At 37.8% G+C, this 20,318-nt stretch overlaps 1 protein-coding gene and 1 non-coding gene across 2 annotated transcripts in view; both read left to right on the plus strand.

Annotated features, from left to right (window-relative positions):
* The window catches only part of LOC134679533 (juvenile hormone epoxide hydrolase-like), a 331,027-nt gene that overhangs the window by 170,668 nt on the left and 140,041 nt on the right, over positions 1 to 20,318 (plus strand). The gene's annotated exons all lie outside the window — the stretch shown is intronic.
* Trnat-ggu (transfer RNA threonine (anticodon GGU)) lies at positions 10,424 to 10,500 on the plus strand. The gene has a single exon. It is a non-coding gene; the product is annotated as a tRNA-Thr (tRNA).

Consider the following 20,318-nt stretch of genomic DNA (forward strand, 5'->3'; position numbering starts at 1 on the left):
AAAATAGAAATTAATAAAGCGCATTCACAAAGTTTTCAGTATAATACAAATAAAGATTTAATAAATAAAATTTTCGTTATGAACTTTAACCACAGCAGTTGGACAGAGTCATTAACAAATATATTTTTTTATTATGGACTTACCTACCCTCCATATATTTTATGAACATTGATAAGGACAGTTGGAAGCAAATATTCATTATAAAACTATTTGGGGACATAACTTTCTTAGGAAGTGAACAGGCCTTGCTCTGAACTGAACTAATCTAGAACTATTCTACCTATAACTAACTATCATAGTCAAAATCAGATTCCAAAAACTCAACTGGCTCCTCAGACTCACTGCTTGAGTCCCTGTCACTGGTTACATTTATAATGAATGGTTCTAATGTTGTGACGATTCCATCTCGTTCTATATATTTTTGTTCCACGTGCAGTACATGATCAGTGCATTTTTTCCAGTCCTCTGGAGTTACCGTCCCAAATTCCGTCGAAATCGCTTTTTCTACTTCTTTTACACTGAGACCCATATTTTTGCTACCAACTTTCCTTTTAGCTAAACTCCATATTTGTTCAATGGCGTTAAGGTCACAATGGTATGGGGGCAACCGTAGAACTTCATGTCCATTTTCTTTTAAAATTTCGTCAACCTCATATTTTGGGTCGGGCTTGTATTTGTCCACCAGACACATCAGCTCTTCCTTCGACATGTAAGTTTCATAATCAATTCCATTGGTAGTGAGCCAATCTTGAATTTCTGCCTTTCTCTGATGCATTGTGGGTGGTTTATTTACCTGAGTTGAATGATAACTTGCGTTATCCATTATTATTACACTTGGTTCCCTTAAATTAGGGATTAATTTCTCTTGCAGCCATTTTAAAAAGTTCTGTCGGTTCATGTCATGATGATAATCAGCTGACATAGATTTTGTGCTAAAAACCAAGAGGGCATTAGGCACAAATCCTTTTTCGGACCCGGCATGTACAATAATGAAACGTTTTCCTGGGGAAATTTTTTCAATCACGCCGCTAGTAGATGGACCTTGCCATGATTTTTTTGGCCTATAATTTTGATGAATATATGTTTCATCCAAATAAATTAACGGCTTTTCTTGCTGGCGGTATTTACTAATGGCTCTCAAAAATCTGTGCCTCCATGCTGCTATGTCATATCTCTCCATGATTATACTACGTTCGTTTATATTTTTTTTGAACTCAAAGCCATTGGATAATAAAATTTTGCGCAACGTTTCACGACATCCGGTAAATCCTATGCTCTCTCTTAAATCTGTTAACAAGGTACGTAAAGTAGGCACCTGTTTCTTCACTGTGTAGTATTCATTGATCTTCTGCCTGATCGCGTTAACACGTTCGCAACGGCAAAGAATTTTTAAGACTTTCCCTGGGCACGGCACAGGGTCTGTTAGATCCGATGCATGACTTTATTCTATGGCGTTAACGGGTCGATAATAACCGTTGGGTATTCTCTTAATTAATTGTTATTATCTACGTTTTTACGATGAATTATGCATATATTTTTTAAATAACATATTCTTTGATAGTCAACCTAGTCACTATTCAATTCGTAGGTAGATTCATTTTAAAATGAAATTGCTGGACAAAAAACAATTTATCGGATCTCTTACACCCGATATCCGCACTGGCTGTTCAGATTGTCGATATTTTTGTAGTGTTGGGGGTAGAAATAAAACATCGATATCGAAAAATATATTAATTTTAATATGGTGATAGACTTATGTGACACCTACTAAAGACAATATTGCAACTAGTGAACAATTTGATGGTAGGTAGGTGGTAGGTTGATGGGCTTGTGTAAATATTATTGGCAGATATGTTACGCTTACCAATAATTATCCTCCTGGCAGTTACATCCTCTTTTTTCTTTTTAACCGTTTCATGTTCGTTTTCTTGTTTTTCACTAAAAAACAATGTTTTTCTCGATCGCTTCATGATCGATAATTCAGTAGTTGTCACACCCACACACTTGGACTGCACTAGCTCAACTAGACTTTCATCTAGTACGGCTATCGGGTCATCGGGCATCGGATCTTGACGACCCGATGGCCGTACCAGATGAAAAAATTTTTCGCCCTGGTCGGCATGGGGTCGAAAGTAACCGATACATATTTTAGTACCTATATTGCTTATATTCCAGTAGACATTGTCAAAACACTACCTATCCTTTTTTTACTCTTGCTACATCCAGAGATATCTATCCCGCACCAGCGTACGGAACAGCAAATTATCTCTCGCACCGAAGGAAAGTTCTACAACGGTTACATTCGACCCGATGCCGTAGTGAACGTGTTAATGTCAAAACTATCCAAATTGGCAACTGTTGGTTTATGTGGACGCTTTTTCCCGGGAGTATTCCAAACACCTGCATTTGACTGTCCTTCTTTTTTTATTCTTTTGATAGTAGCTGTACCAACATCTGAAAATGAGAAGAAAATACAATATATTGTTTTTAATAATGGTATAGCTTATGGTTATTGGAAGCATCAATCACTATGTAACCTATTACCTATCTATTATTATATTATAAGTGATCTAAATCATCCCTATGTGGCAAAGTTCCTAACCCCTGACCTGACCCCGGGAACAATAGCGGGTGGTTTGGTTAATAAATTGTTTTGGTCAACTGATCAGAATCCAATGTGAGGGTCATCTAGTGTCTATCCATTTATACATTTCTATAATAACTGTTTTAGCAATATTATTTAAGATCTTTTCCCTCATCCTGGCACTATCCTAGTTGCATCTTAGTAGCCCTACATCCGGTAAAGATATTACTTTTACCTAAATGTCAGTTCCTTGCTTATGCTTATATATACCTATATAATATAAATTTGGATTTGAACACACTTAAGTATATTAATTTATTGTCAGAATATCATACCTGTCATTGCAGAAATTTCTTGCACAAATTGAATTTCCGTTTTGAGCCGACTATTTTCCTCTAGTTGTTGTAAACTCTTCACAGCATTATTAATATCATTCAACTCATTTAAGCTGCTTTCATCGGCTTGATCTCTTATCCTCTCTGAAATAAAAAATATATGCAATAAATATCTTTCAGATTACAATCGGAACATAACCTCTAAATGTAGGAGAAACCACTATTTCAAGCTGAAACCAACAACAAAAACATAACTAAACGAATAATATCTTTAGTCCAATGAAATATGTCTTGAAATAACTATTGAGTATGGAGTACAAACTATTCATCAAATATCAAAATCATTACAGTGCACTAACCTGTGGCAGCCATTATTTCATGGAAATATCGTTCTTTCTCGCGAAAGGCAGAGGCTCGCTCTTCTTGTTTTGCTTTAAATTTACACATCATTGTATAAATTAACCTCCTAGCTGAACTTTTTATGGGTTTCGACATAATAACGCAAGATAACCGTTTGTTATTCCGAAAATTGACACGACTTGACAAACAACGTACTAGGGTTTGACAAGTGTTGACTGTTGCCATATAAAGAATTCTGTTCCAAGGTCAATATCACGTTTCGATGGCCAGACTCTAGAAGTCGAATTCAAAATCTTGCTTGTTTTGCCAGTGGGGTAACTTGCTTAACAATCAATTAGAAAAAGACAAGTCGTCGAGGAGTTCCGTTCTGATCACAATCAGCAATACCACTTCATCAAATGCCACTGTTCTTAATGTAAATCCTTGTTTGCCTGATGAAAATACAAAAGTCACTATACAATGCCATTCAGATTTGTAGAGTTCCCTCGATTCCTTATGTATCCCATCATTAGAACTTGAGCTTGACGAAAATGTGACTTAAAAACCTAACGTGCTTAACAAACATAACGAAGAGGACAAATCCCCAAACATGAGCTATGCGTCGTTGAAGAGTTCCATTCTGATCATCATCAGCAGTTTCACTTCATCAAATGTCACAATTTTGAATGTAAAAGCTTGGTTTGTTTATAAAAACACCAGTATCACTATATGTTAGGGTGGTCCAAAAAACATTTTTTTTCCTAAGGGGCCCTTATTTAGTTACACTTATTATGCTGATAAAATACACCAAGTTTCGTAATTTATCTCAACTACAAAGGGGTGCTTCACCACGTTGAAATTTTGTATGTTGTTTGAAATCCAAAAAATGGAGTATTTATTATTCAGAATTTTATTTAAATATCTGGTTTCACACTATTTGCACATGTGATGTATAAGTTTTGAAGTAGAAAAACATTTTCTTTCAAAATAATATCTTTTAAATCACACTTTAAAATAATGTGAAAACTACTACTTACATAAAAATCTAAAAAATAGTAACTTAATTTTTTTGGATTTCATACAATTTGAAAATTTCTAAGTGTTTGAGCACCCCCTTGTAGTTTACAAACTTGGTGTATTTTGTCAACATAATAAATGTAACAAAATAAGGGGGTGCCGCTTCTTTTAGCTAGAGTTTGAATTTTTCCCATACAAACGTGAACCACCCTACTACTATATGCAGCACAACGTCCTGAGTGGCGCAGGCTGGTGCATGACAAAGTGCGCGATTTCGAGAAGCAACGTAAAGTTGACCTCGACACTAAACGCGATGATCTGAAAGCGCGCCAGCCTGCTTCCATTCACTACCACTATGTGGCTGGTATTCTCACGTGCCCTCAATGTGCGCGGAGGTTCACCTCCAAGATCGGCTATGTCAGTCATATTCGGGCGCACGAGCGCCGAGCTAACTAGGAGTCGAAGTGGTCGCCATGGTCGAAATCGGCCGGAAGGATCATCATCATCATTTCATTCACCTACAAGATTTGAAGAGTGCCCTCGATTCCTCATAAATCTCACCATCAGAACTGGGTTTTGACAAAGCCGGAACCAATCTGTATGTATATACTTACAAGTTACAACTCAACTAAAAAAAGAATTTTCAAAATCGATCCCGAAATGACGGAGATATCAAACATTAAAAAAACCGAATTAATACCTCCTTTTTAGGGTTCCGTAGCCAAATGGCAAAAAACGGAACTCTTATAGATTCGTCATGTCTGTCTGTGCGTCTGTCCGTCCGTATGTCACAGCCACTTTTTTCCGAAACTATAAGAACTGTTGAAACTTGGTAAGTAGATGTATTCTGTGAAACGCATTAAGATTTTAACACAAAAATAGAAAAAAAAAACAATAAATTTTGGGGGTCCCCCATACTTAGAACTGAAACTTAAAATTTCTTTTTCATTAAACCCATACGTGTGGGGTATCTATGGATAGGTCTTCAAAACAAAAATGATATTGAGGTTTGTAATATAATTTTTTTCTAAACTGAATAGTTTGCGCGAGAGACACTTCCAAAGTGGTAAATTGTGTGCACCCCCCCCCCCCCCTTCCAACCGGTACGAATGGAGGTCCAAGGTAGGCCTATGTTCATCAGCGGACGTCTTATGGCTGAGATGATGATGATGAACATTGTCCGTCACCCATGACGTCAGCGTGTTACGCGTTACGTGGTCTCGAGTTTATCATTTTTTCTCCACCTTAAAAAGTGCTCAGCGCCGCTAAAGAAGTTTTCACTTCAATAATACAAAAACAATAATAAAGCAAACCCAAAAAGCGGCCAAGTGTGAGTCGGACTCGCCCATGAAGGGTTCCGTAGCAGCAAGTAACGTAACAAAATTGCGGTTTACGATTTATGACGATTAAAAAAAAACTACCTACTAGATCTCGTTCAAACCAATTTTCGGTGGAAGTTTGCATGATATATATTTTTTAGTTTCAGTCAGCAATGTACATCATATATAGTTTTTAGTTTTGTCATTCTCTTATTTTAGAAATTAAAGGGGGGGGGGGGGGTGCACACAATTTACCACTTTAGAAGTGTCTCTCGCGCAAACTATTCAGTTTAGAAAACAATTATAATAGAAACCTCAATATCATTTTTGAAGACCTATCCATAGATACCCCACACGTATGGATTTAATGAAAAAGAAATTTTAAGTTTCAGTTCTAAGTATGGGGGACCCCCAAAATTTATTGTATTTTTTTTCTATTTTTGTGTTAAAATCTTAATGCGGTTCACAGAATACATCTACTTACCAAGTTTAAACAGTTCTTATAGTTTCGGAAAAAAGTGGCTGTGACATACGGACGGACAGACACACAGACAGACAGACAGACATGACGAATCTATAAGAGTTCCGTTTTTTGCCATTTGACTACGAAACCCTAAAAAGGAGGTATTAATTCGGTTTTCTTTAATGTTTGATATCTCCGTCATTTCGGGATCGATTTTGAAAATTATTTTTTTAGTTGAGTTGTAACTTGTAAGTATATACATACAGATTGGTTCCGTCTTTGTCAAAACCCAGTTCTGATGGTGAGATTAAGGAGGAATCGAGGGCACTCTTCAAATCTTGTAGGTATACATATAGTAGTAGGGTGGTTCACGTTTGTATGGGAAAAATTCAAACTCTAGCTAGAAGAAGCGGCACCCCCTTATTTTGTTACACTTATTATGTTGACAAAATACACCAAGTTTGTAATCTTATCTTAACTATAAGGGGGTGCTCAAACACTTAGAAATTTTCAAATTGTATGAAATCCAAAAAAATTAAGTTACTATTTTTTAGATTTTTATGTAAGTAGTAGTTTTCACATTATTTGAAAGTGTGATTTAAAAGATATTATTTTGAAAGAAAATGTTTTTCTACTTCAAAACTTATACATCACATGTGCAAATAGTGTGAAACCAGATATTTAAATAAAATTCTGAATAATAAATACTCCATTTTTTGGGTTTCAAACAACATACAAAATTTCAACGTGGTGAAGCACCCCCTTGTAGTTGAGATAAATTACGAAACTTGGTGTATTTTATCAGCATAATAAGTGTAACTAAATAAGGGCCCCCTAGGAAAAAAAATGTTTTTTGGACCACCCTAACATATAGTGATACTGGTGTTTTTATAAACAAACCAAGCTTTTACATTCAAAATTGTGACATTTGATGAAGTGAAACTGCTGATGATGATCAGAATGGAACTCTTCAACGACGCATAGCTCATGTTTGGGGATTTGTCCTCTTCGTTATGTTTGTTAAGCACGTTAGGTTTTTAAGTCACATTTTCGTCAAGCTCAAGTTCTAATGATGGGATACATAAGGAATCGAGGGAACTCTACAAATCTGAATGGCATTGTATAGTGACTTTTGTATTTTCATCAGGCAAACAAGGATTTACATTAAGAACAGTGGCATTTGATGAAGTGGTATTGCTGATTGTGATCAGAACGGAACTCCTCGACGACTTGTCTTTTTCTAATTGATTGTTAAGCAAGTTACCCCACTGGCAAAACAAGCAAGATTTTGAATTCGACTTCTACCTGAACCTGGACCCGGACGCGGACCCAGACTCGAGATCGCGAATTCGGACACGGACCCGTTTTCTATTTGGTTGGTGTAAATGGTGTTGGTGAATTTTTTGATTAATTCGGGCGAAAACTGGAAGGTTAGGTATCATAAAATGTTCATGAAGAGAAATTGTAAGAGATGGTATCATTACCAACAACTGTGGAAAATACTGTTTGGTTACTCTTTATTTAAAAATAGCAAAATCAAATTGCATGATTTCATTCGTTTTCTCCACTGTACACAGAATAAGTAATGATGTTACTATATATGTTCAGAATATTATTTGAATAAACTTAGGATAGGATACTTAGGATAGGAAATAAAATGTGTGTTTTTATATCTTTAAACCCAATTACTAAGTAGACTGCACATACATTAAAGTCACATTAAAATTCCATTTTGCGAAATAGAGATTACAACATTTAACTTTGCAAAAGTAGATAATTGAAATATTTTAAAAGCGATAAAAATAGATTAGGTTAGATTCGAGCTACAGTGACATTAGTTTGGGTTCAAGGCAAGGTTGCAGGGCCTCAACATGGGAAAAAAGGGGGAGGGACTGTTGGCCTGGTTCAGTGAGCCAGAACTCACCCACTAATCCCTACTACTGCCGTAAGCAGGTAATGAATTCCCAATGTATTAAGTTTAGGTTTAATAAATTATAAATATATTTTATTAATAACATAATAATATACAAATATGTATAAGCATAAAGTAATAAATAAGCCTACAGCTATTAATAATGTCCGTAATCTGTATAATTCCAAAATACGGATCCCTCGGATGCGGATGCTGCTTACATAATCTCGTCTGTCAAGGTGTTTCGGCAGGAAAGGCCTTGGCAGACTTATAAATTCCTGAAATGAGGGTTCATACCTACCGACTAGAATTGGTTTCATGGCGGTATCAGATGGGTTAGTGTACGGTAACCGATGGTCATCTTGCTTATAATCTCGTCTGCCAAGGTGTTTCGGCAGGAAAAACCTTGGCAGACTTATATATTTCTAAAATGGGGGTTCATACCCACCGACTGGAATTGGTTTCATGGTGGTATCAGATGGGTTAGTGTAGGGTAACCGATGCCGACCTTGCTTACATAATCTCGTCTGCCATGGTGTTACGGCAGGAAAAGCCTTGGCAGACTTATATATTCCTGAAATGAGGGTTCATACCTACCGACTGGAATTGGTTTCATGGCGGTATCAGATGGGTTAGTGTACGGTAACCGATGGTCATCTTGCTTATAATCTCGTCTGCCAAGGTGTTTCGGCAGGAAAAACCTTGGCAGACTTATATATTCCTAAAATGGGGGTTCGTACCTACTGACTGGAATTGGTTTCATGGTGGTATCAGATGGGTTAGTGTAGGGTAACCGATGCCGACCTTGCTTACATAATCTCGTCTGCCAAGGTGTTTCGGCAGGAATAGCCTTGGCAGACTTATATATTCCTGACATGAGGGTTCATACCTACCGACTGGAATTGGTTTCATGGTGGTATCAGATGGGTTAAATTAGGGGTCCCGTTGGCCACCTTTGAGAGCGTCTGCCAAGCACTTCCGGCTAAAAAAATACTGGCAGACTTCGCTTTTATGTGTCTACATGTAAATTTCTAACTGCTGCCATAATTATTATTTCGGTATCAGATGGGTTAAATCAGCCCCCTTTTTTCGCACCGGAAGTGGCCTTCTTTTTCGTACTTTCGGCAAGTTCCGCCGTGGCAGACTATCGAATTCGGACTTAGCATCACTTTTATGGTTTCCCATTGTGTATTTCATCGTGGTATCAAGTCGGTTAGAAAATTTGCGGCCGGCTCTTCTACTATACAGATCTCAAAAGTGAAATGTCTTCAACCAAAAAAACGAGACATGGACATTGACTCTCAGAAGGGCCAATGAATAGTTACCTACTAATAGTATTTGCGAGACAAAATTCAGAATGAGGACATTCGCCCGTCGCCAACGCACCAAAGTTACAGACTTCGCCAAAAGAATTGCGCAACTGACACGGGAATGGGACATATCTGTCGTAGGGATGACGATCGTATGGGCCAACCCAGCCAGTACTGTCCTTCCTCGAATTTTTATAAAAAAACACGCTAATTATCAGGCAATAACGGCCCATAAATACATAAATATGTAGGTACAAACTAACATATAAGTACAATAAAGATAAACTAAAAACTAAACACTATTTTGGCGAAAAAACGGCGTGACGCAGTTGAATCGTCTGATCTTGTGTCGGATTCGGCAGTTTTCCTAGGAACCTCCAAAACACAACATTTCGGCCAAAAGCCAGCTGCTTCAGAGGCGGTCGGGTCGGGGTTTTTATGGAACCTGTCGTGGTCCACTGTGCGGCAAAGGCCTCCCCTAATTTCTCCTCTGATCTCTATCCAGTTTTATGTCTGGCCACTGCTTCAAGAGGGAGTCCAGTTCATCCCGCCATTGCCGGCGTGGTCTGCCCCGATTCGAGTTTTCGGGCTCCACTCTTTAGTGATTTTGGCCCACAACTCATTCGGATGCGACAAATCGAAACTAGTCGGAAGTTTTTACGTAAATATATGGACGGATGATCCCATATCCCATCAAGTTTCCCTTTAATGAGCTACAAAAATACACCCGAAGATATATCTATGATCAAACACTGTCAGTTGCCTCTTATCTCGTAACCCGATACGAGTAAGTTGTATTGACACCCGATAGGCCGGAAACTAGCGAGGACAGTAAACACTGATTATTTTAGATAAAATGGCGCCCGTGTGTCAGGACGTGTGTGAATGTGAATGTTTTGGAACTTCTGGATTCTGGATTGGAGAGAGAAGCCCAGGGCTATAACCGCGAAAATCGAAGTTCGCAAATTGCGGGCATTTTTCTCTGTCACTCTTATTACGCCTTCATAGGAGTAAAAGTGAAAGATCCCCGCAATTTTCGCGTTTTCGCGGTAGCCCCTCAGATGACAGTTAGGAAAAACTCATTGCCTCGGGTGAGACTCGAAGTAAGCCATGGCGCATGTGGTGGAAATATTCGCTGTCAACGGGTTAATTTCGGTAGCTTAGTCGGTAGAGCGACGGGCTGGTATCCCGGAGTCGTGAGTTCGAGTCTCGCCCGAGTCGACTTCTCCTTTATATCTAAGTATTTGAGTGGTCTTGGTTGTTTCAACAAATGATGGCAAGCTTCACAACACGATACCAGTATTAAATAAGAAAGGGGACGTAGAGTCAGAAAATTAGAAAGGAACAAAAGAAGTGGCGCGCCGCGCGAAACTTGCGACGGAAGATATGGCGATCGCGCGGGTTTTAATGTTTAACCTCAACAACTGAAAGTATTTATAATTTGTTACTGGTGCAAATTTTGCTAAATAAATCCCTCGGTTATACTAAAATTATATTACTGTGGTATGCAGGGTACGATATACCCTTAGATGATAGTCTGCCCTTGCAAATATATGTTTCTGTATGATCCTTTTCATAGCAATCTTCTAGAAGGACCCATCTCCTGAGGCTTAAACATGAACTCTACTACTACTAGGACTAGTGAATATTGAGTGAGTGCCCTTTGTCCAGCGCGGTGTGACGTTAAAATGTAGACTACTAAAAAAAGTAGTCTGTCCGTCTGGCCAACTATTTCCGTCATTTGTAAGGGCGCGAAGAAAATCCTACAGGTGATCAACCTACCACGCCTACATTTTCAAACTTTGGCAAGTGGCAATATGTAATAATAGTACAGTAGAAAAAAGGAAAAAGCCGCCGTAACCTATATTGATATAACAGACTATTTTCTCAGTATATCACCGGTCGACATATATATCGATCTATTTTATCGTCACCCCATAATACGGGGAACACACAAGACATGTCAGTCAGTAAAACTATTCTTGTCGTTCAAGGAACGATGCCTTCTGCGAAGCTGTTTCACGGTTTTTTGGTGAGTTATTTTAGATCTCGATTCATTTGTTTCTACTGAGAAAGTTGCATCAATGTTTAATGGAGCGATAAATGATAAAAATGTTGTGCTGACAGTTATGGGATTACGAAGAACAAGAAATCCAAACTTCAAATAGTTCAAATTAGTAATTGTTAAATTTGTGATAAACAAATCTTCGTACTTAAGAAAGTACCCTAGAATTCGAAATTCGACTTCGACTTTCATCATCATCATCATTGTTTCAGCCTATATACGTCCCACTGCTGAGCACAGGCCTCCTCTCATGCGTGAGAGGGCTTGGGCTATAGTCCCCACGCTAGCCCAATGCGGATTGGGGACTTCACATACACCTAATTTCTTCGCAGATGTATGCAGGAATTCGACTTTACTGTCCACTAATGTAGTTGTAACTGTAATGTAATTTTTTTCATTAACAGTATGGAAAATATGCAAGCACAACGGCATGTGTATCTAAAAGCATTTTCCTCTAAACCATTATGCAACTGTTATGAAACAACAATAAAACATTTGATCATAAAAATTCGTATTAAATTCCAATCGACCATTTGTTTTCGCAATAAATTCCACTTTTACGACTCGCTCTCCTATACGTATCGAATACAGTATAACTATAAACAGTATTTTGACTTCCTCGTTTGTTATTGATATTTCATTTGTTCGGGCTCGCATGACTCATGAATCGTTTATTTTATTTGTTATTACGGAAACTTTAATTTAATAGGACGGCCTTACCCATAAAACTCAACGCAGCCACTTTGCGGCGGCGACCAGCGCCATCTAGTCTGACTACTTCATGGACTCATCTAGGCACTCTCTGATAAATAAAATGTGGCACCAGTATATATTTTGCGGGAAAATCCTCATTTGGAACTGCCTCTTCAACTTGAAGGTCGAAGGCAATAGGGAAGCTATTTTGAACTTTTAGATTAATCTCATATTTATCATATTTTGACGTCTCTTGCAGCACCATTTATTCGGATTAACGTAGAGTGACGTCAAAATGAGATCATTAGTAATTTTCAAAGAGGCCTCAAGTTGTTGCTATTCTGCTGACAAATATTCGTGGCAGTTAACCTATTTTTTTATTCTAAAAATATAAATAGGTTACCTACAATGAGGTGACCTGAAGTCACCAAGAACATCAAGAAAGTCATATTGTACGAAGTTTTGATCTTGGCACAAAACGTAATGATCCGACCTCGTTTAAATGAGAACAAAATTAGTAAAACGAAAAAATAGTTCATCCCTATTGGTAACAGAGCCCATTGTTCTAACTTCTAATAGAAGCGACCGTGACACATAAGTAAATATGTTTTAAGAAAAAGAAAAGTCGCTCCTAAAAATACATTATAACTCTACAAAAAGATTTTATTTCACGATCACTCGTACCTGGTGAGTTTTTAAAGGCGAGTTTTTAAAATATTATACCATAATCTCCCGATACAACTATCCATGACTGTGTACCTACGCCGCGTCACATTTCTACGAAGTCACAATACTGTTTGTTGGTATCGTGGCTCAGATCTAAGCCTATACGGTTTCAGCCAACGTTTCGTAATAAATATACTTTTGGTTTTATTCCTAAAGTTAAATTTGATATGCATGCACGTGAATTATGAAATTAACTATTATAATGCCAATATAAATAAACTAGATTTTACGTAACTAGTAGTAACGTAGGTTGCCTGGGCCCCTAGTCCCGGGCCTTGTTGGCCTAGGCGGAAATCCGGCCCTGGGTTCAGGTGCCTAAGCCAATACGACTTCGAAGTTAAATAACGTATGGAAATACTTAGTCGCGTGGCTTTTCGTAGCATCTGTACTGGGCTATAACCGCGAAAATCGAAGTTCGCAAATTGCGGGGATTTTTCTCTGTCACTCTAATTACGCCTTCATTGGAGGAAAAGAGAAAGATCCCCGCAATTTGCGAATTTCGGTTTTCGCGGTAGCCGCTCTGTACCTAATTCCGATACGTTTTTTCTTTTCGTTTGTCCTTTATCGATGCACAATTGTCATCAACAAGGAAATAGCTCAAAGTTTGCTTTTACCTTGCACCTTTGTATATAAAATGTAACTTTCTCATCAGTTTTTGACAAATAAAGAAAGCCTTTACGAGCTGGGGTGGTGAAAATAACCATTTTTTGTACATTACATAATTTTAGACGACTAAGCGACACTAGTTTCCTTTCTCCTTTCCATATTATGTTACTAAACAAACCTATAAAATCCATTTAGGAAATGAGTTTCGTATAATCTCTCAATATTGCTCTGCATTTATATGCAAGTAAGCGATAACTTTAGGATTAGCGAAACGGTTCTTCAATAAAATTATGATAATATCAATTTTACTGCCTTCCTCAATAGAAACATTTACCACTATCACTTTCTACCTGGTATACCTAGCAATGTACAAATTGCAGAACATTCCCAAAAAGCGGAAACGTTCTCGAGAATGTTCTCAGAACATTCCTGCAACATGGAAATTATTGTTTAAACAAGAGAATATACTTGAAATAAAGTTTAAATAGGCATAACTTAAAACTAAATGTTATTATGCATATATTATTGTCTATTACAGTTAGCTATTTTGTTGATGTGATAAGTTTACCAATAAATTGCTTAAATTCTCACTGTATTTCAGAGAACATTTCGACTTTCGACAAATTTTTCCAACAATTTTTTTTTTCATTAGAATCTAGAGGCCTCTACTCTATCTCCCGCCATGCCAAATCTCAGCGCGCTCGGACCAACTTGAAAATTAAAAAAAAAGTCGGCCATTTTGATTTTTTTTAATGCAGTTTGTTTTGTCTCGGGGCCCTCTATGACATTTGGTCGAGCACCCCCCACCTATCACGTACCGTTTAAAAGTTGCCATACAAAATAAAAGTGGCCAGTTTTCCCGAAATTGTAGCATTTTTCCAAAAAAAATATTTTCATAGGTATCTAGAGGATCCCGAGATTCAGTGACCAAAATTTCAGCGCACTAGGACAAAATTAAAAAAGTTAAAAAAAAAGTCGGCCATAGGTATTAAAAAAAAAATGGCGGCATCAAAAACTGCCAGGGTCCCTCTATGACATTTGGTCGAGCACCCCCCACCTAAGTCTGACCGTTTGGCCGGGCCGTCATACATTTTTCTGACCGGAAGCGGACGACCAAAAGTCGGAATTTTCTGGGGGTAAGGACTACACCTAAACTATCGTGAATATTCATGGTATAAACTACGATAAATAAATAAATTCTCGTTCTCGAGAACATTCTCAGAAGTTACCGAGAAATTCTCATGTGGAAAGTTTCGCAACTTTGGAAAGTTCTCGTGCGTGCATTGCTAGGTATACCCGGAGAACCTTTCAAATGTACAGTCGCCATAAGATATCGGAGCGGCTAAGGTGCTCACAAATACCTGAACACGCCTCTATTGGCAGGGCGTTAGAGTGCGTGTTCAGGATATTGTGAACACCTCGGCGGCCTCGGCCACTCCGATATATCTGATGGCGCCGTTTCAGTAGGAAGTACTTTCATATAAGACCATGTTAAATTCATGCAGCGACCACAGAGTTGCGGTCAGCTGCCTCACAAGCGACGGAGCGTTAAGCATTGTCTACTGTTACATTGTCAAATTCTAAAGAATTGCACTCGTTTTTAGGGTTCCGTAGCCAAATGGCAAAAAACGGAACCCTTATAGATTCGTCATGTCTATCTCTCTGTCAGTCTGTCTGTCTGTCTGTTTGTCCGTCCGCATGTCACAGCCACTTTTTTCCGAAACTATAAGAACTAACTATACTGTTGAAACTTGGTAAGTAGATGTATTCTGTGAACCGCATTAAGATTTTCACACAAAAATAGTTTTCATCAAACCCATACTTGTGGGGTATCTATGGATAGGTCTTCAAAAATGATATTGAGGTTTCTAATATCATTTTTTACTTAACTGAATAGTTTGCGCGAGAGACACTTCTAAAGTGGTAAAATGCCTCCCCCTGTAACTTCTAAAATAAGAGAATGATAAAACTAAAAAAATTTATGATGTACATTACCATGCAAAATTCCACCGAAAATTGGTTTGAACGAGATCTAGTAAGTAGTTTTTTTTTTAATTGTCATAAATCGTAAACCGCAATTTGATTATGTTACTTGAACCCTTCATGGGCGAGTCCGACTCGCACTTGGCCGTTTTTTTTAATTATCTTTGGAAAGAGATTTTTGCTGTTTATTTCAAATTAGGACAAAGTCATTTGTATGGAGTTTTTTGTAGCATTTCGGTGGCAGACAAACATACGGCCTAATAATAAGAGACACGTATAGTATAGTTATGGACTATGGACTATAATGGTTAAGGCATTTTTTTCTGCGAAAGCAGAAGACTCCGGTTCGATTCCAGCCCCGGACACTGGAGGCTTTGGTCACATTATTTTTCGTATTTGTCATCTTTTTTGGTTTAGGTATATTTTACTAACGATTCCAATGGAAATAATATAAATCAATTTAATTTGTTCCCTAATTGTACAACTTTTGCTTGGACTTTGAATGGTTCAACAATCAAAGTCCGTGATTTAAGAACCTGTAAAGTATCGAATGATACTGTGTATCAATCAATTGTAGCTGGTGGAGCAATACGATCATAACAATAAGGTTGTTAATGTTAATGGAGCGTTATTGTTATGGGCATGGACTTTGTGAATGATAAATTGATTAATTATCAAAGATATTTATACATATTTTCTCATTATTGCCATCACAGTGATCTACCAAACAACAGCTCTGTACTTACGTCTGTCTGCACCCCTAGTATAAATTTTATTCACGCTATCAGATGAAATTTACCGTAAGGGTTCGGCTGCCTTCTCCCGTTAATTATTCGCTGTTTTTCGCTGAAACATATATGTAAGTGGTCAAAACGGCATATCGTTGGCCTTGGTTTGAACCGTATGTCCGTTGTATAGGTATATATTTAATACTTATAACTACGAATACCTAATTCTCTACGAAGCAGAAAACCTCTTCCGCATAGGCCGGCGACTTTGAAAATGATCCTGCTCACAGCTCAGTCTAGTTGGCCAGGTGCAGTGGTGCGGTGTCGAATAAAACAATAGTTACCGCGAAATCTGCCAAGCTGATGTGAAAGCTCACTTATCGGGTTACATATTTGTAGCGATGGCCATGCATAATATGTACCTACCTATGTGTATAAACATATAGGTAGATATATAAGCAAGTAGTTTCATGGACAAAGGATAGAGACACCACATTTTGTGGTAACTGCAGCTTGCAGGTGTCATGATTGATGTAAAATAAAAGTCACTTTTTAACGCTGCGCGATTGAAAGTAATAGATAATAAGTAAGGTGACAGTCCATTTCCAACGACAGCTGCATTACTGTTCATTTTACTATGGAAATTGACAATGACCACGACGCGTTCAGTACCGGTAGTGCAGCTGCGGTTAGAAATGGAATGTTACCATTAGACTTTTAACTGTCATTAGCAGGTTAGTCATAACTAAAACTAAGGGTCGGTTGCACCAAACTGTTCGTATCGTTAAAGAGTTTGCTAATTTTTTACGTATGGAAAGTTTCATAGTAAAGCGCGGGGGCGCGCCGGCTAACGTTGATCAGTCTGTCAAATGTGGTTGGTGCAACGGGCCCTAAGTTAACTGACGTAACTTCATACGAGCACGGTTATCGTGAACGCTGGCACTAAATTAGTTAGTGCTTGAAAAATCACACAGTCAGTCAGATTTTTAATCACTCGCGCGACATGTTTCGGCGAACCAAAGTCTCCATTTTCAAGTACTAATCTTAGAATAAGAATAAGAATAAGAATTATTTATTGCCACACACATACAAGAAAACAAAGACGATAAAAACAAAACAAACAAAAAAATTCACATGTTGAACAATAAGTACGTGTTGAACCAGCAACAATGAAATTAACATAGATTGACATTAATCGTTCTTATGTTATAAAACTTACACATAAACAACCAATAGTGTGGCAATAGGGATGGACTCAGCATTTGCTGTGTTACAGACTAGCTGTCACAGCGCTGGTCTTATACCTTTAAACGAGCAATTCTTGTATATATGTATATATATTTATATATTTCGGGGATCTCGGAAACGGTTATAACGATTTCGATGAAATTTGCTATATGGGGGTTTTCGGGAGCGAAAAATCAATCTAGCTAGTTCTTATCTCTAGGAAAAATCGACTTTTTGAGTTTTCTTATGTTTTCTTAGCAAAGCTTGGTCTCCCAGATATTATAGTACTACGACATTTTACATTACTTTAAAGTACATATGGTCCTATTTTTCCGCACTAGTGCGTAAAATAGCACTTTTCGTGCGATGTCAAAAGTTTAAATGGGCCATATGTACTGTAAAACTAAAAAAAAAACACGTTGTACGATACACGTGCGAATAGATAATTCGCAACTCGTGTCGATTTAAAACACTCCCTTCGGTCGTGTTTTAATTTATCGCCACTCGTTTCGAATTTTCTCTTTTACGCACTTGTATCGTAAATAACTATTCTCTATTTTCGCACATGTTTAAATTGAATTTTTGCACGTTTCGCATATTATAATTTTTACTTATAATATAAGATAATATATTCATGTCATAGATCATATAATAGCGCCCCGTAGGTTAGCTTAGCGTTTAATCTTGGCATTAAATTTATTTATAGAAGGACTACACAGTAAAATTAAAGTTTTATTACCCTCAGTCTAGAGCTGGCTTATGTGTGAGCGCTATTCAACTAGTTTCAAAGGCAGGTCATGATATAATATTATCAATAAATCAAAAACCGGGCAAGTGCGAGTCGGACTCGCGCACAAAGGGTTCCGTACCATAAAGCAAAAAAAAACGGTCACCCATCCAAGTACTGACCACGCCCGACGTTGCTTAACTTTGGTCAAAAATCACGTTTGCTGTATGGGAGCCCCACTTAAATCTGTGTTTTATTCTGTTTTACCCTTTGGGTACGGAACCCTAAAAATGATGTGTTGATAATCTTATTGTAAAAATCCCATACTCAAAACTGGTACACAAAATTTTTAAGTAAAAAACCAATACAACGGTATCCATTTATGTAGCTAAAAATGTATGTTGTAGAAAGTTCCATCCTCATCTGTCTCCACAATTGGAGATAATAGAGCCAACAAGAGTGGTCATTTCTCCATACAAACGTACTCGGCTGTTTCCTACGTGGGTTTTGATGCTACAGCAATGATTTTTTCAACACAGATTAATATTGACAATATCTGTGTCGGACTGTTTTGCTTTTTTGATATTTATGTTTTTTAAGGCGCTAGAGCCCTTCAAAAATCGCCAAAATAGCCTATTTGACTACGCCGCAATGAGAGGCGTAGTATTCAAAACTGATATCAATTAACCAAAAAAAACAAAACGGTCCGACACAGATAATTTCATAATCATTTAGATTTCCAAGTTTGGTTAGGATTGGTTAAGTTTTAGAGGAGGAAACAGTCGAGTACGAAACCTCGTTTTTGAGATTTTTATGCGGGATTTTTCGCCTTGTCCTTATCGCACTAGTTTTAGGAGCCGCTTCCGTTAGCGAGACGGGTATATTTACCTAAAATATTTCAAACTCAGCTCCTGTTTCGTCTTAAGACGCATATTAAGGTTCCCTTTCTACTGGGCGGAGTTGAGAGGAGACTAGTGGGAGTCAACAGCGGAGCGGAGAAGAAATAGGGATTACAAGCAATGCTATTGGTTGATTCACTTACAACTCCTCTTAGCGCCGCTCATCTCCTCCTCACTGGAAAGGAAGCCTTAAAACCGCTATATATGTTACTAACTCGCCGTTTTAGAAAGTAACATACCTATTTAACTTTATCTTGTCATGTAATGCGCAAAAAAGTACAATCTGAATATGAATATAGGGAATGCACACTCGTCAAACTGCACAGATCCTCTGTAACATTACCGCTAACCTTACAAACGTAGCAATATCATCAGCTGCCGTTAACACGTCTCGAATAGAACCACATGGCGTCAGGTTATATAAGCGACCTAAGATGTAACCAATACGCGATATCTACAAAGTCAGCTGCTTCCCGTTGTTAAAAGCTAGATTTGTAGCCTGTGTCCATCTTTTATGATGGTAATAAAACTTGACATTATTTCTATATATACATAGCATTAAAATTTGCATGCTATTTCATAACTGTACAATTGTACATATAATATGTAACCGTTACATGGATACCTAAGCTAAAGATGTTATCTAGATTCATAAAACCTGGAAATAAAACCCTTGCGGTGGTTTCACTGTATAATTTAGCAGCTTATGTTGTAATAGTTTTCTCCTGGCGAGGTTGATATTTAATTACTTAAGACATTTAAATATAGAATGAGTTACGCAGAAAAACTCCATTCATGGCCTTTTTATTTATATCTCTCATCATAATCATGAATATGACCTTTTTGATGCAATGCTAGTTCAGACATTTTCTCTCTTTATCTACCTACTCTCGGCGATCTCGTGCACCATCCCTTCCTACTACATATAGGTACTGTAAAGGTTTGCAGCCTTTACAGCCTTTTGAATCTGTGACATGATTAGTTATGATATTTAAATTTAGAATATCAGCCCGCTGTCAAATAGAACGCGGTGCGGAATTGGCATTCGATTAGAGGCAGCTATCGAGTGTAGATATTTAATTGTAAAACTAGCTGAAATATATTTGCACACAGAAGAAACCGTATTTTTTTGCCCACAGCGTCCTCCCATTTAGGTCGTCCCCTTTACAGTACCTACCTATCTAAAAGCACGTTGCCGGAAATCTTGACAGGTCTAGTCATAACTGCAATCAATCGCAACTGCACTACATAGTGCACCTATCACAAGAAAAACATCCCAAGCGCATACTCCACTCACTACCTTCCGACGCTCAGGCAGTAAGGTTGGGTGCCGTCTTCACGCAAGTAAATGAGTAATCATGAACCATATTGCTTTGAGATAAAGG

Source organism: Cydia fagiglandana, chromosome 2 (assembly GCF_963556715.1).
Source record: "Cydia fagiglandana chromosome 2, ilCydFagi1.1, whole genome shotgun sequence".
NCBI lineage: Eukaryota > Metazoa > Arthropoda > Insecta > Lepidoptera > Tortricidae > Cydia > Cydia fagiglandana.